General features: G+C 29.2%; 1 pseudogene; it reads left to right on the plus strand.

The window, feature by feature from the left end:
- The first annotated feature begins 2,124 nt into the window (after positions 1 to 2,124).
- LOC113372480 lies at positions 2,125 to 15,664 on the plus strand (annotated as a pseudogene).
- Positions 15,665 to 15,950: the final 286 nt, after the last annotated feature.

Below are 15,950 nucleotides of genomic sequence, written 5' to 3' on the forward strand. Positions count from 1 at the left end.
CTTAAGTCAAAGTGCTACTTACAAATATGTAATTTCTGCTTTCGCAGCTGATATTGTAGTTTTCAATACAATCCCTCTCTGTTTCTATTCCAGGCTAATATTAGGGATGTTTGAGCTATTCATTATAATAACGACGTAACAGCAGTTGTACGCCAATCATCGTGCTTAATTGCAATTAACATATAATTAGTGACGACTGAAAACGCCACCGCGTGTCGGAGGATTTAACACATTTCCTCTAATGATAAACGCCACTCGATTTCAATTGCAATTGGCGGTTGCGGTATTGCTAAATTAATGGGTTATTTTTGGACCAATATAGTAATATAAATATAAAAAAAATATTATTATTTTGGGGTATTGTTTGTAAATAAACGTGATGCATCATGGCTAGTTTCGTGCAGCCTACACATAGTTTACTGATTTTTTACAAAAATATTTAAAGTACATGTAGAGAAGAGAGAAGTAAAAAGGTCCACCACTGATATCTAAAAAACAAGTAAAGTTGAAAAAATACCTACAATATTTGAAAGTAGAGGGAAAAATATGTATAGCCATCATCTTGATTCTTACGATGTCGCTATCAGAAGATATACAGCACTTTTTGGAAATCCTTAACAAAAATATTTTGTTTCGTCGTTAGTTTTTTTGCTTGTGAGCACTATTGTTCAGTTTACGAGACTTTAATATAATTCTTAAGTATATGTTATTTAATTGTTTTTTGAGAATTTTTGTTAATTTTAAGTTGGATTCAACAGATTTTTTATATAACCTCTATAAAAGCTTACACTTGGGTGGAGTAAAATGAACCACCTGAACAAAGGTGTGAATAATAAAAAAATAGTATATAAAAACGTAACTTAAGTTAAAACAAACTATAGTTTAAGAGATAAATTAAACCAATAGTATTCCGAATCTGCTGATGATATTTCTGACAAAACGCCAGATCCAGGTTATACACAGTGTTATCTTTGCCAAAAAGTACCCAAAAAATTTGAATTTTGGTTGGTTCAAAAAAGTAGCCATCATTTCGTAAAATCTCTTTCAAATTAAAAATATGGCATTTCATCTGTTTGCCCCTGGTATCACAATTAACCCCGACTTGAGGATAAAAAAGACCACGTGACAAATTTTTGAAAAACAGCAAAAAAACACATTTCTACACTTGAATTGAATTGGATTGTTGAATTAACTGGGAGTTTTACTGAACATAGTCAGATAGTTGCTTGTTTGTGTTATTTTTTCAAAAGTTATATTGGACTTTAATGCCCCTTCCTATTCTAAATATATGTATAAATCAATTCTAAAATAAGTTTTATTGCTACTAAAGTAGTAATTATTTATCACTTCACTTCACGATTATTTGATTGCGTAATACTTGGAATTATGATTAAAATGCATTTAATCTTTAATTACAATATTTTACATTCATCATTGACATTTAAATCTGCCATATAATGTATGAAAAGACAATGGGAATTTATTATTTATTTATATGATGAATCATTAATTAAATAATATTTAGAATGGAAATTCATATAATTAATTTAAAATATATATTTTAATAATTGTATAAAATAACGAGATTGATGGATTTGTTCAAAATTGGATGAAAAATTAGTGAAAAGTAACTTGAATTGAATTCAAACTTTGTTACCCACTAATTTATAGTTGCACATTTTGATTAAATTTGTTCTAACAGAAAGTGAGGATCGTGTATTTTATAGCTTATTTTTAAAAATATTCTTCGTTTTTTACATTGATTACATTGAATTTTGTCTATGCTTTATATTAGTAAAAATATTTTTTTAATATTTATGCATATGAATTTCAATTAAAAATTAATCATTGTATTTAAATATATAAATCTGGAATTTTAACTGAAAATATTTTTTCCGAAACAAATAGATCTATGCTAAAAATAGTGATTTCTATCAATCCTAATTGTTTTTGCAGACTAATTAGTTACACATTGCCATTAGCTCTAACGAGTTAATTCCCACTTCAAACGAACACTTTGCGCTAATTAAACCACGAAAAAAACTGTTTGCAAATTTCTACAATATACAGTTTTGTATTAAAAATAATTGTTCAAATAATACCTTGGTTTTAATTTTAACCCGCCCGTTCCGTACATCTTGTTTGTTATTTCCACACAATTTGCGATGTACACAAGCAATAGATTTAATTATGGCTTGAAAATTACACAAACAATTATATTAAGATATACATATACGTAATAATACTTAAAAAAATTCGCATTCATTCGAAGATTTGCGGAAACCGATCAGTCGGCAGATGATCTCCGTCGAGCAGACTGGAACGAAACGAATATAATTTCATTACAATGAAACATAAACGATACTTATAAACTGATATACATATAAAATTGTGCCATATTATAATCGTGATAAAACTCTTAATCCATTGTTAGTGATTGGAAATCACGAGTGATCGAATTATTGATATTTTTTAAATTGAAATCTCAATTTGTGATATAACGTGTAAATATGGAATCTCCTGGAACTAAAGAAGATCAGACATTATTGTCACCGAATTGGACACAAGTTCCTCAAATAGCAAATGGAAACACTAGTTTACCTGGTTCCTTTTACCCTAGAACACCTTCAGGATCTCTAGGCAAGAGGTACAAACGAATATTGAATCATGTAAAACCAACATATTCGATCGTGACACAAAATTATTTAATGACAAAAGTTTTTATAAAACAAAATCATTTTTATCAAGTTTGAAGTTTTTATACGATTTTTTTAGATATTTATATTGAATCCATGTTTTGGTGAGGTGAGATTTTACTCAAGCAATTTAGTTTTAGTCGTCTTGTTTATCAATGATGTGTACTTTATATTTCAGGAGCCGAGGACCATACAGAATAGGAAATAACCGCAAAATTCGACGAAGAGCTGTACTGAAAACGGCGATTGCAACGTTTACAATCAAGATTATCTAGACGTCGTTTACGATTCTTGCAAGATATTTTCACCACTTTAGTAGATACCCAATGGAGATGGACACTTCTTGCGTTTGCCCTGAGTTTCATACTCTCTTGGTTGGCATTCGCTGTGATCTGGTGGCTGATATCCTTCACTCATGGCGATTTAGAAGAAGCACATTTACCGCAACACCAGGACGAAATAATTGGGTACCGTGTATTTTCAATATACAAAGTTTCACATCTTGCTTCTTGTTCAGCGTGGAAACTCAACACACAATTGGTTATGGTGTCCGAACAACGACAGAGGAATGCCCAGAAGCTATTTTCATGATGTGCTTGCAATCAATCGTCGGCGTTATGATTCAAGCTTTCATGGTTGGTATAGTTTTTGCTAAAATGACCAGACCCAAACACCGTACTCAAACCTTACTCTTCTCCAAATGCGCCGTAATTTGCCAACGCGACGGTGAATTATGTCTGATGTTCAGAGTTGGTGACATGAGGAAAAGTCACATCATTGGAGCAAGTGTACGCGCACAATTGATCAGATCTAAGACAACCAAAGAAGGAGAAGTTCTATCCCAATTCCAAACGGAATTAGAAGTCGGTGCAGATGACTGTGAATCAGACTTGTTCTTCATTTGGCCGATGACCATCGTCCATCGTATCAACAGCGACTCTCCCATGTACGGCTTATCTGCCGCTGACTTGTTGCAGGAAAGAATTGAAATTGTAGTTATTTAGAAGGTACTATTGAATCTACAGGTCAACCACACAAGCTCGATCAAGTTACATCAATACGGAAATATTGTGGGGCCATAGGTTCGACCCAGTCGTCAACTACAATAAAGAAAGACAATGCTACGAAGTCGATTATTCGAGATTCAACGAAACTACCCAAGTCGATACTCCTTTGTGCTCGGGTAAGGAATTAGCAGAATTCTACAAAGTCCAGGACGAATACAGGGCAAATGGTGAGTGCCCACAGTGGCCTATTTCGCAACCCACTACTTTTTCGGTTATAAGTTCTTAAAACATTTCCCGTTGCATGATTTGTGTCGATCTTGTATGTAAATTGCTTTTAGATTGTACATAAAACAAACACTCCGATAAAAAAAATATGTACCATATCATTAGGTTATAAGTATGTAAATAGCGCTCGAAAATTATTTATTAATAAAACTTTCTTAAAATAATTGATTGCAATATGAATTCATTAACGATATTTGTTATGTACAGCTTTGTGTTATTGTTGAATATATATTAAGTAAATTTGTTTTAAAATGTCAGCTGTAAAAATATGGCTATTGTGAATAAAAATGTTGCTTTCTGTGTGGATCACTTGTCAGACAGATTTTCGAGTATTTAGGGAAAACAGAAATACATAGAACATTACAATTATATTTGATGTATACTAGATTAAAAGAAAGTTTTCTGCATGTCTTTTATTATAAAAAATTTTATTATAAAAAGGGTAAAATAGTTTTAATTTAATTAACTAATTTAATTTGATTACGCTTAGAAGTGATTATTTTGTGTCAAAGAAAATTTTAGTTTTTCAAAAAACACATTTTGATAATTAGCTTGTGTAAACATTTAAGGGAGTATTCTAGGGTAGAAATTCAAAAAAAAAACGATTTTTTTTATTTCATATTTTCAAAGTTTAACTATCTAAGAATGTGGATACGAGAAGGTTTTTGAACATTTGAATTATTTCGGATATATAGGGATTTTACTGACTCGGTCTTCATACTGGTTTGGCTTCACGTAAACTTGAAATGCGTTTTTTTTAGAACAAACTTTTTCACTACTGTTGACACGATTTCTCGAGCTTTAATCGACCGATACACTTGAAATGTTCAGAGAGTTTTGTTTATAGACCTGTCTATAGCCCGAACTAGGATTATCCTAGTTCCTAGTATTTTTACTATTTTTAAGAAATTCGAGAAACTCAAAAAACAGTTTTTTTTTCAAACAGTCGACAATTTGTAAAAAAAAATCTTTTTACTCATCGCTAGTTCGGGCGATCGCGACATCATTGTAGATTAATAATTTTTTTATTTTTTTCATTTTGGATGGCTAGGAGGGCTGAAATCATGTCAAGACTAAGGTGCCAGTTTTTTGAGACCACCCACTTTATCAGCTGCCAGTTTTTACAATCTTCAACTTTTTTATTTTTTAATTTTTGTTTTGTATTCTAATAATATTATGTATTCTAATAACAAGTGGTACAAATGGATAGTAAAAACATTCATTGCTTTCTTTACGACACTTTAAAAATGACCTAAAATTCATCGCTCTACACTAGAATACCCCCTTAATGCTGAGTATCACTTTTGCCAAGAATTTGACTCCAGAGCTTTCTATAACTAATGAAACGTAAATAGATTGTTTAAACTGATAAGTATAATGAAACAATATAAATCATATTTTTCGAGCACAGCATGCAGAAACCTAAGTTTATGATTTTCTCCGCCAATATTTAAAAAAAACAAAACAATGGCATACAGAAAACGGATTCAGAGCAAATGAATTCTCTGAATGCCATCATCTGTCTCGTGAGTGTCAAGTGTTTGTACTCGTATTTATCTAGTTCAGTTAATATAATAGTGCCTTGACTTTAGCGTTTAGCATTTTGTCTGGAGCAAACTGTGCATAATAAGAAATTACGTGGAATGTTCAAAGCACGAACAATGATAACGAGGAATGAGCAGTGCGTGGGAGAACAAACTCACGATATCTTTATTATGCAAATTTAAGAGCATTCAGTTTACGTATCTCGTTAGGATTTAATTTTACGAAAATGTCTACGCAGCTATTTGCATAGACGACACAAATAGTACACCAGATATATTTAGAAAAGACGTCAAATGTAGTAATTGTACGGGTAAATAATATTTAATTGTAATAAATACAGTGATGAGATAGCAAGTTTACTTAGAGTTAGATACATTTTGTATTGATTTGAAATGATAAGCATATTTTAGCTGTTTCAATCTCTTGTCCTGATGTCTACTCTATTGAACTTTACAATAAACGTTACACTATTGCTGAATATTTGTACATGAAACAATACTTTGCAAAAGTATTTGCAAAAGGCAAGCATATACTGCGAGTGTCAGAGGGCGTTCTAGCCTAGAGGTTTTAGAAAATAGATTTTTTTGTTTTATTTATATTATAACTATTCTAGAATATGTGACTTCTTATGATTATTTAAAATTTGAAATGTTTTGAGATATAGCTGATGGACGAAAAGCTTTAGACGCGTTTTCCTTTTTGAAACTGTCTTTTTCGATACGATACCCAAAATTTCTCAAAATCTGCTAGATCGATTCACTTGAAATTTTCACATAGTTTTTTTCATACGAAAATAAGATAATGTTTAAATTTCAATTTTCACCGTTTTTAAAAAATTTGAAAATATCAAAAAAAGTGTAAACAAATATTTTTTTTAAGTCGTTTTTTGTGATTTTTTTAACGTGTCCGTACTTCATATAAATGCGACATTATTCCAGATCAATAATCTTTTTTTTCATTATTAAATTATTTGTAGATGTAAAAACATGGGTATGATTACGTCATCGTGTTAATTTTTTGAGACCCCACTTTATCACCTGCTTTATCTTGCATATTTTGATTGTTTCTAAATATTTTTTTTATATTCTTAAAACATTAATTGATAACATGTAAAAAAATGTATAGTAAAAATATGGTTCTTTATTTTTACGGCCTTTAAAAATCATATAAAATTTATACTTCTAGGCTAGAATACCTTCTTAAGTTCCTAGATTTTCTAGTAAAATTCTGTGAAAATTTGTCCAGTTTTTACGGATTTTTTTTAATAAAAATAGTGAATAGTTACGGATAGTAATGGTTTCTTTATTTTTACGGCTTTTTAAAAATCACTTAAAATTTATACTTCTAGGCTAGAACACCTCTTAAGTTTCTTGATTTTTCAGTAAAATTCTACCAGAATTTATCCAGTTGCCACGGATTTATTAAATTTGCGAAATAAGCGATACAACTAATAATTTGCATAAATTAATAAAATTATAAGAAATAAATTTGCACTAAGTTAAGGACTATAAAAATATACACTCTGTAATAATGCATTAATCCAATTTTTCTGTGTGAGGAATTACAAGATTTTGGTTTCTACAATTTAAGATTTCTTTCTTGTTACTTATAAAATACTCCAATATTTTATTTATTTATTTAGGCTATCAAAGTAGTTCTAAAACGATTGATAAAAATACTTGAAACCTGCATTATTAGTGATTTATTTTTATTTACCTTGAGAATGTTATCGTATTTATTTACTTTACTGATCCTTCATATTGACATAATATTTTGCTGAAGTTTATTTATATAACCTTGTTATTGCAATTTCAAACTTTACATGGTTGCATCTTGAAATTGCATCAATACGTAAATAATATTAATAATAATTAAATTAAAATTATAAAAAATAAATATGGTAACAATCGTCACCCCCTAAAATATTATTGACCAGGAATATTGTTGCATTTGATATAAATTTTGAAAAATCCCTAGAAACTGTTGTAATATTAATCTTGGTTCATGGCAAATGTTGTAGATAGTAATAATTGGTGAAGCAGATTTTTAAATTTATAAGAGATTTGTTTCATATTTATATCAGGTTGCATTCTATAGAAAACGTGAATACGAATTTCATAAATTTATAATCAACTCTTAAGTTGCAGAGTTAGCCATAAATATTTCGTGGTTTGTGGTGCAAATGCATCGTTACAACATATCATTACCGCAGATTTACGATTGTGTGGTTTTGCTATATCATATGCATAAGTTTTATAACACAATTCATACCAAAAATCAAAATCTTCATTCAAACGACATTTGTCAAGATATTTATGTCATCTGATCATTATGTGTATCATCAAATGGTAAAAATCCATAACACTTCAAAAAATTGCAATGTTAACGCTTTCGGGACGGCACCGATTTCAAAACAATCTATTTGCCGGCTGTAAACTTGATTTCATTGTTTAGGTTATGCAATTTGTTTGATAAAAGTTTGTGGTCATTGAAGGACATACATTTATAATATTAATTTATTTTTGATCATTTTATAAAGAATGGTGACGTTCAAAACAATTTCCAAAATGCATAGCTGGTTGATTTTGAGATGTTTTACAATAAAATGTTGTTCGCCGCCTTTTCCTGGTGCTTTTCTGTCAGAACAGACAATACAATCCCTTTTTCTTTTAGAATTTAGAATATGCCACTGAGTAGTCAGTATATTTGGTCATTTTTTTGCTGCCATAATGGTTTATTTTTTCTATTATATTGTCTAATAATTCATTTATAAAATATAAAGTAAAATAATCTATTAGATGTCTTATATTGCTTGGTATTTGTAGTCGGGGTGTTTGTTGATGTATGTCAAACTCGATTATTGGAGGAGAATCGACACATTCGCTAATGTCTTTCCACTCTCCATTTAATTTGTCGAACTTCTTCTTATTTTTGTTGGTTGGATAATATCATCACCACATTCATCACTATCTTCGGTGCGAATACTAATTTCGTAAAATTTGTCTGTGTGAATATCTATTTGAAACTCATCTTCACTACTGCTTAATTCACAAAATTTACCAGTATTTAAAAGCCATTTAAAAGCGCTCGGTCGTTTTAAATATTAAAAAAAGACCATATAGCAAAGAAAAAGGCTAAAAATGCTACTAAAATAACTTAAAATTATTTTCAAAATGCAATATTGTTTTTCTGCTATATGTGATTCATTCGACTTTTCGATGCAAACTGAGTCATTGTTTATAAAATAGCCTGTGCCTAACAGAGTATGTTTGTCCACTGAGGTGGACAGCCGTCCCCAAAGTGTTAATCATCCATGTTGAATTACCATTGCATGGTTTGAAACCAGAAGGAATGACATAAGTATTATTGAAAAATGTCCAAATAATAAATTATTTCTTGTGTAATAGTTTTAGCACTTACCCATCGCTTTTGTTTCAATGATAACCGCTGGCGCGCAGAGTCAAGTAACACTGAACCGCCCATCTTACCTACCACCGGATCACCGGATGAAAAACCTTTTCCAGAGATTGATAAGTCGACACCAGTCGAATTACAAGTCGATTCTTTATAACGAATTTGTCTGTGATCGGAATTGTAGCAAAATGTAAGATGAAATTTATAGATCTTGTATTTGGCACGGCACGATTTGCTAGAAAAGAAGCAGTGATAAAGATTAGCATGGTAATTGATAATGAAACTAACAAAATAGATAAAAGTTTATTGTACTTACCTTATATAATAATTATGCTTATTTTTTCCGAGTCGATTCTTTATAACGAATTTGTCTGTGATCGGAATTGTAGCAAAATGTAAGATGAAATTTATAGATCTTGTATTTGGCACGGCACGATTTGCTAGAAAAGAAGCAGTGATAAAGATTAGCATGGTAATTGATAATGAAACTAACAAAAATTATTGATAGTTTATACTTACCTTATTTAATAATAATGCTTATTTATTCGAAAATCTTGATTCTTTGAGCATTTTTACATATTGGCATTTGTATTAATAAAACAGTATAAATATAAAACAAACACGGTCACTTTGCCATTACCTTAGTTTTCACACTCTATAGAGACGCAATGACTGTAGCATGTGAATTTATCACTAAATTCAATTCTCAATAATATTTATATAAATAAATAATATACGAAAGGTAAATAGGATTATTTTAATATTAGGTTGTCAAATATCTCCCTTCCGCTTTGTTGCTCTTGGTTTATAATGCAAAAAGCGGAAGGGAGATGTTGACAACCTAATAACATATATTTCATACGCGCATTTTAATATAAAGATGTTCTCACTTAAAATATAATAACACCGTTTTATACGTTTGAAGTACGTGAATAATAACAACCGAACTAGTTTTTCAAAAAGAACTATGTGTATTATAGTTAGCAAATCAGAACTTTAAAACGTGTGATAAATTTGAACACAGTAAACCCTCTGTTGAGTGCGAAAAATACTCAAACATTTCTGTTCTAAGTTTACCCCTAACTAAGATGTTCCTAATTTATTTATTTATTTATATTTATATTACGGATACAGGATTAAATTTAATAATTACAGAAAATAAATTATTAATAATTACAGTAAAATACAACTATTAAACAATATTAAGCCTAACATTAGTATTATCTAATACAATAACTTGAAGAAAAAAAATAGTTATAAAATTCAAATAGTTTAATAAATCCTTTAAATATCCGTTATGCAATTTTTATTTGAATCCCATATCTGGTAAATAATAAGAGCAGTATCAAAAAAGAATATAATATGAAAATAATTGTAATGATAAAATACTTATTGTTGTTATTTTATAATAGATGTATTATTCAATTTAAAGTCAATTTTTTTTAACCAGTTAACTTTGGCATGCTTGTTTTTGTGCAGTTAGAATCAAGGTATAAAAAATTCTAAATAAATCGTTGAAATTTTCAAACATTACACACCGGAATATATCAAAAACATCTCAAAATGTAAATATTGTTTGTTTGCTTTTCGGCAAATTTTCAAAATATTCTAAATATCTTGAAACTTGCGAATAAATTTTGTTTCTTTCAAAAATCGTGAGCCAATGCTCTGAGTATTTTCATTAATACCCAATTTTTTTGTATAACTTCCCCATGACGAATATATTCGTCACTCACATTTAGCATATCACAGTCAAATTTTGACCGGACCTTTTAATGCTGATAAAAAATTTTAAATTTATTCAAGCACAATTAAAAAAATGTAAAAAAAATGTTTAAAGTGCAAAGTTATTACACGAATTGGCAATGAAAAAAGTATCATAAAGAATGATTAAAAACTTTGACAAAGATTAATTAGACTTGTTATAGAAACAGCTTTGACTAATATATTTTTTGAGCATACTGCCAATAGTTATTAATTAAATTTTACAAAAGATCACGTAAACCACTACCGTTTTATAACAGCCAATATATTAAAAAAAAAAAATTTTTTAATATTTTAATTTTAGTTTTAGCAAAAGTTTGCTGCAATTGCAATAAAATTATTAAAATTATTTAGTTTCAGAATTTTAAGTGTTTTATAATATTTTACATTAAGCTTAATTAAATTATATCATTTTAGCAAAAATTATATAATGTGTTCTTAAACTATTCAAATGACGATTTATCGCTGCTTCTTTGAATTTATGCATGTACACAATAACTGCTGATACAACAGGTACAATTTATATTCAATCTAAGTAATTTACTGCACTATTGTTGTAATGCAAAATACATTATCTAAACAAGGCAATCATGTGTTTAATCCAATTGTAGACACAAGAGGATTCGTCATCCAGTTTACGTAATAAACGAGAAATATAATATTCAATAATCGATATTTCTCTTATTGGTTTGATGTATATTTTTAATATTTTTTAATTTTGCTTTATGTGTACATATGTTTTTTTAAAAAAAATATGAGCTTAATACATACATTACAGATTGCTTTAATAATTTAAAAATATATATATATCAATAAAAAATTATAATTGTTTAAGTATTTGTACTCAGCTTTGCTTTAGTTCATTGTGGTGATGGATTTGTGAAAAATAATGCTTTTAATTTGTCAGCAATAAATTATTTAATATTTTAAAGGTGAGTAGTATCTATAAGAACCACATTTTTTCCTTTTATTTATTTAAATTTTATTTTATTTTGTATCCTTTTATTTATTTATTATTATACAATTTCGAAATTAATTTAAAAGTATCATAAGATGGATAATTTAAAAAAAACAATTCTGCTAATAGTTTCGATCCAATGGCGTTGATTTCTGGGACACCCTACACATGCATATACAATTTTATAACAAAGTATCATTTTCATTTTTTTTTGTTTTTACGATCCGTTTGTATTGAGTTCTGGGATACCCTGCATATACATATACAATTTCAAAACTACATTAAAAGTATCATAAAATGGATATTTTTTTTTATAACTGTTTTTCCTGATTTTTACGATCCTTTGGCATTGAGTTCTGGGATACCCTACATATATATATACAATTTTAAAACTAAATTAATTAAACTTTTTTGAAGTAAAACTTCTTTAGGCGCGATATGGGTGTAAAAATTTTTAGACGCGACACGGGTGTAAATCCGTACAAATGCAACGAAAATGCCAACGTGTAGTTGAACACTACGACGCCGTAAGCGCTGATGTCGCGAGTATCCACTCCCGTCATGTCATGCGTAAGTCGAGCGCTAAACCCTATGGGTTCGTTCCATCCGAGCAAATCTGACAGTCCGAAACTGTTTCAAACTAGACCAAACTCTTTCTGATTTTTTTATGGCAGTTGGCAATGGTTTGGTTTGGATACATCCAACGCGTTCGAACCCGGAGCTCACTCGATAATAATAATAATTATTATTTTAATACATAAATATATATATATATATATATATATATATATATGTGTGTATATATTAGACATATTCTAATAAAATATTACTTAATTATCAATGAATTTGCTTTTTAATATTTTTTAATATTTTCTAGTTATATATCGTTATGTCGCTTTTAATCTAATATTCTACAATATTTGGACTCCTGTAAATTCATTAAATTTTTAATGTTCTATTTGAGATTAAATAACATTATATTTTAATCGTATTAAATTGCGGAGTTTTCGTTTGTGCCGAATACAAACACAAAATGATAGTTTCAAACTCATCGGACTGCTTGATGGAACGCATTACTGACAGTCCGCAACAGTTTGGAATCCGAAATTTTGGATTGAGCTCGGATGGAACGAACCCAATATGAACTTGCATTAATTGAATCACGTTTTTTTTTACAAAAGAAGAGGTTGCTGTATTATGTCCTCATGGAATAAGACTTTTCTTAGAGAATAAATGTGCCATGGAATATAATAAATTTATATTGAATCTCGTTGAAGACAAAATAATATCTACTGCCACGGATATTATGTAGGTTGCCATGCGACAGATCAACAATCATACATTCGTCAGCAGTTTCACAAAAATCGGTTATTGATACCGGGCTTTGCCGTATGAAATAATTTTAGTTCTGAATAAATTTTACATAATAACAACTAATATTGATGTAAGTGATGGCTTAGCTAATGGTTGTGTGGGAAAATTAGTGTACATAGAACGTGGCGATAATGATGAACTTCTACGTTTATGGTTTGAATTTCCCGGTAAGATAGGTAACAAAATTAGGAAGAAAGCTTCACATCATATTCAAACTCTTAATATCAGTAGGACAGCTGTGCCGATGCTCAGGAGATCTTATTATTATTGATGTTATATGATTATTAAAAGATGATTTTTAAAATTCAAATATGATGTTTTTTTTATTTTTATCTTAATTGCCTACTCATACAATATTAAAAGTTTTACTTCAATCGCGTGTGATCCTTACGTGCACTCTTTTTTTATTTTTATTTTAATTGCCTACTCATACAATATTAAAAGTTTTACTTCAATCGCGTGTGATCCTTATGCGCACTCTTTTTTTCTTGATAGTTACGATCCGTTGGTGTTGAGTTCTGGGACACCCTAAAAAGTATCATAAGATTGATACTTCTTAAAAATTGTTTTCTAAATTTTATTTATGAGACGGTTAATTAAAAAAAATTTTTTTTTGTTATGTACGATACATTGGCGTTGAATTTCAAAACTAAATTAAAAGTATCATGAGATGGATATTTTTTAAAGTTTTATTACTTTTTATCCGTTGGCGTTGAGTTCTGGGATACCCTGCATATACATATACTATATATATATATATATATATATATATATATCAAATATTTTTTTCTGAATTTTTTTTCTTATTATTTACGATCCGTTGACGTTGAGTTCAGGGTCACCATGGTTATACATATACAATTTTAAACTTTTTTTTTTTTTTCAATTTCAATAAGTATAACAACTGTTAAATTATTAACATCTAGTAATATTGATAAATAATAACATAAATTTAAATAAATAAAGTGCAAAGGATAAAATTTACATGAAAATAATGTCCGTAATATGATTTGATATAAAATATAAGCAAATAACTAGCTGTAAGTGGAATTCTGTCTTGAGGCATTTATGGCATCGTGCCTTAAGGCAAATTGCTGGAACTTCCCGTACCGAAATGTTCGAGGAATACTGAATGTTTTCAAATAGATTATTATAAATATTGTAACATTGTCTAATATTTATGAGAATTATATAAACTGAATTGCAGAGTTGAAAATATTTGTAAAGTATATTAGAACTATAGCCAGAATTAAAAATAAAATCTGAAATATTTTTGATAAAACTAAAAAAAAAAAAAAAAAAAAAAAAAAAAAAAAAAATTGAACAAAATTTTTTTTTCCAAAATCAATTATTTTGTTAAGACAAGCAGAAAGTTCTTTGAATCATTTAAATCGGACGCTTAGTTCTCTCAAAAACTGCCATTTTTTACATATTTAGCTCCATATCTTTGAAATGGCTGGGCCTGCCTTTGCCAAAACTAATAAGCACTTCTCCCAATCATTACTAATTGAATGCTTTTTAGATCATTCAAATCAGATACTCCGTTCTCTCAAAAATTCGATTTCTATTTTCTGCACTCTTTGCTCCGTATCTCCGAAACGGCTGGACCTGCCTTTGCCAAAAACTAATCAGCTCTTTTCCCTATCAATAGGAATCGAATGTTTTTTGAACCATTCAAATCGGTTGATCCGTGCGCCCTAAAACGTGACTGGAAATTTGTATCCATACATACATACACACACACACACACACACACACACACACACACACACACACACACACACATCCATTTTTTCTGAGGTATGCCAAAACGTTCAAAAACCTTCAAAACGTCGAGAAATGTTAAAATTTTCAATTCCGATTTTCGGCCCATTACAATAACTTACCCTACGGGAAGTTAATAATAAAAATAAAATTAATAAATAATATAAATAAAATTTCTGAATAATAAAATAATACTAGAAAAATAATAAAATATAACAAAATAATAATAGAAGTAATAATAATAATAATAATAATAATAATAATATTAGGTTGTCAAATATCTCCCTTCCGCTTTTTGCTCTTGGTTTATAATACAAAGGGAGATATTTGACAACCTTATAATAATAATAATAATAATAATAACAGTAATAATAATAATAATAATAATAATAATAATAATAATAATGATGATAATAATAATAATGTTAACGTTTACAAATTTATGAGATCATTGGGAATTTTTTGTTTTAGTCTTGTTGGGCGCGCTTCTGAAAATACTTTGTGTGCCAAGTAATTTGGGTGTTCGTAATTTTAAAAATTAACTTTACATACATATTCTTATTTTACCAATATCCATTCACAAATTTCTTTCATATATCCAATGACCAACTTAACTTCTACTCTTCTATCTAATTTAGGCAAAAAATTATCACCGAACGCGGAGTTCGAAAGCCGCTGGAACGCCCTTCAATGCATGGTGTTCGACACGCACCCATTTTTAGAGCAGGCCAGAGACCGCGGTCGCAGGGCCTCGGTGAAGGGCTCTCTGTCGCAGCACCAATTGCCCTGCGTGCCGGTGCCCTTGCCAGACTTGGACACCGAATCCGTGAAATCGAATCCGAGATAGTCGAAGAAAATATTTGTGAAGAAATTTGAAGACTTTATATATAGTTGGACTTGAACAAATTTAGTGTTATTTAGTGGATGTTAAGTGTTATTTTGGTACTTTGTACATGTGTTAGACGTAATTATACTCTTTGTAAACTAAAAATCCTAATTGTTTATAAATTATTACCCATACAACACATAAGAATGTAGAAATTAATACTTATTTTGTCATGGAGTAAATATTATTAAATAATTACTATTAAGTATTAGTAGTGAAACGCAACTAATTTATTCACGTTAGTACTAGTTAGAAAT

Source organism: Ctenocephalides felis, unplaced genomic scaffold, assembly GCF_003426905.1.
Source record: "Ctenocephalides felis isolate EL2017-DRISC unplaced genomic scaffold, ASM342690v1 CF-g0.4_SCAFFOLD_01604, whole genome shotgun sequence".
Taxonomy (NCBI): domain Eukaryota; kingdom Metazoa; phylum Arthropoda; class Insecta; order Siphonaptera; family Pulicidae; genus Ctenocephalides; species Ctenocephalides felis.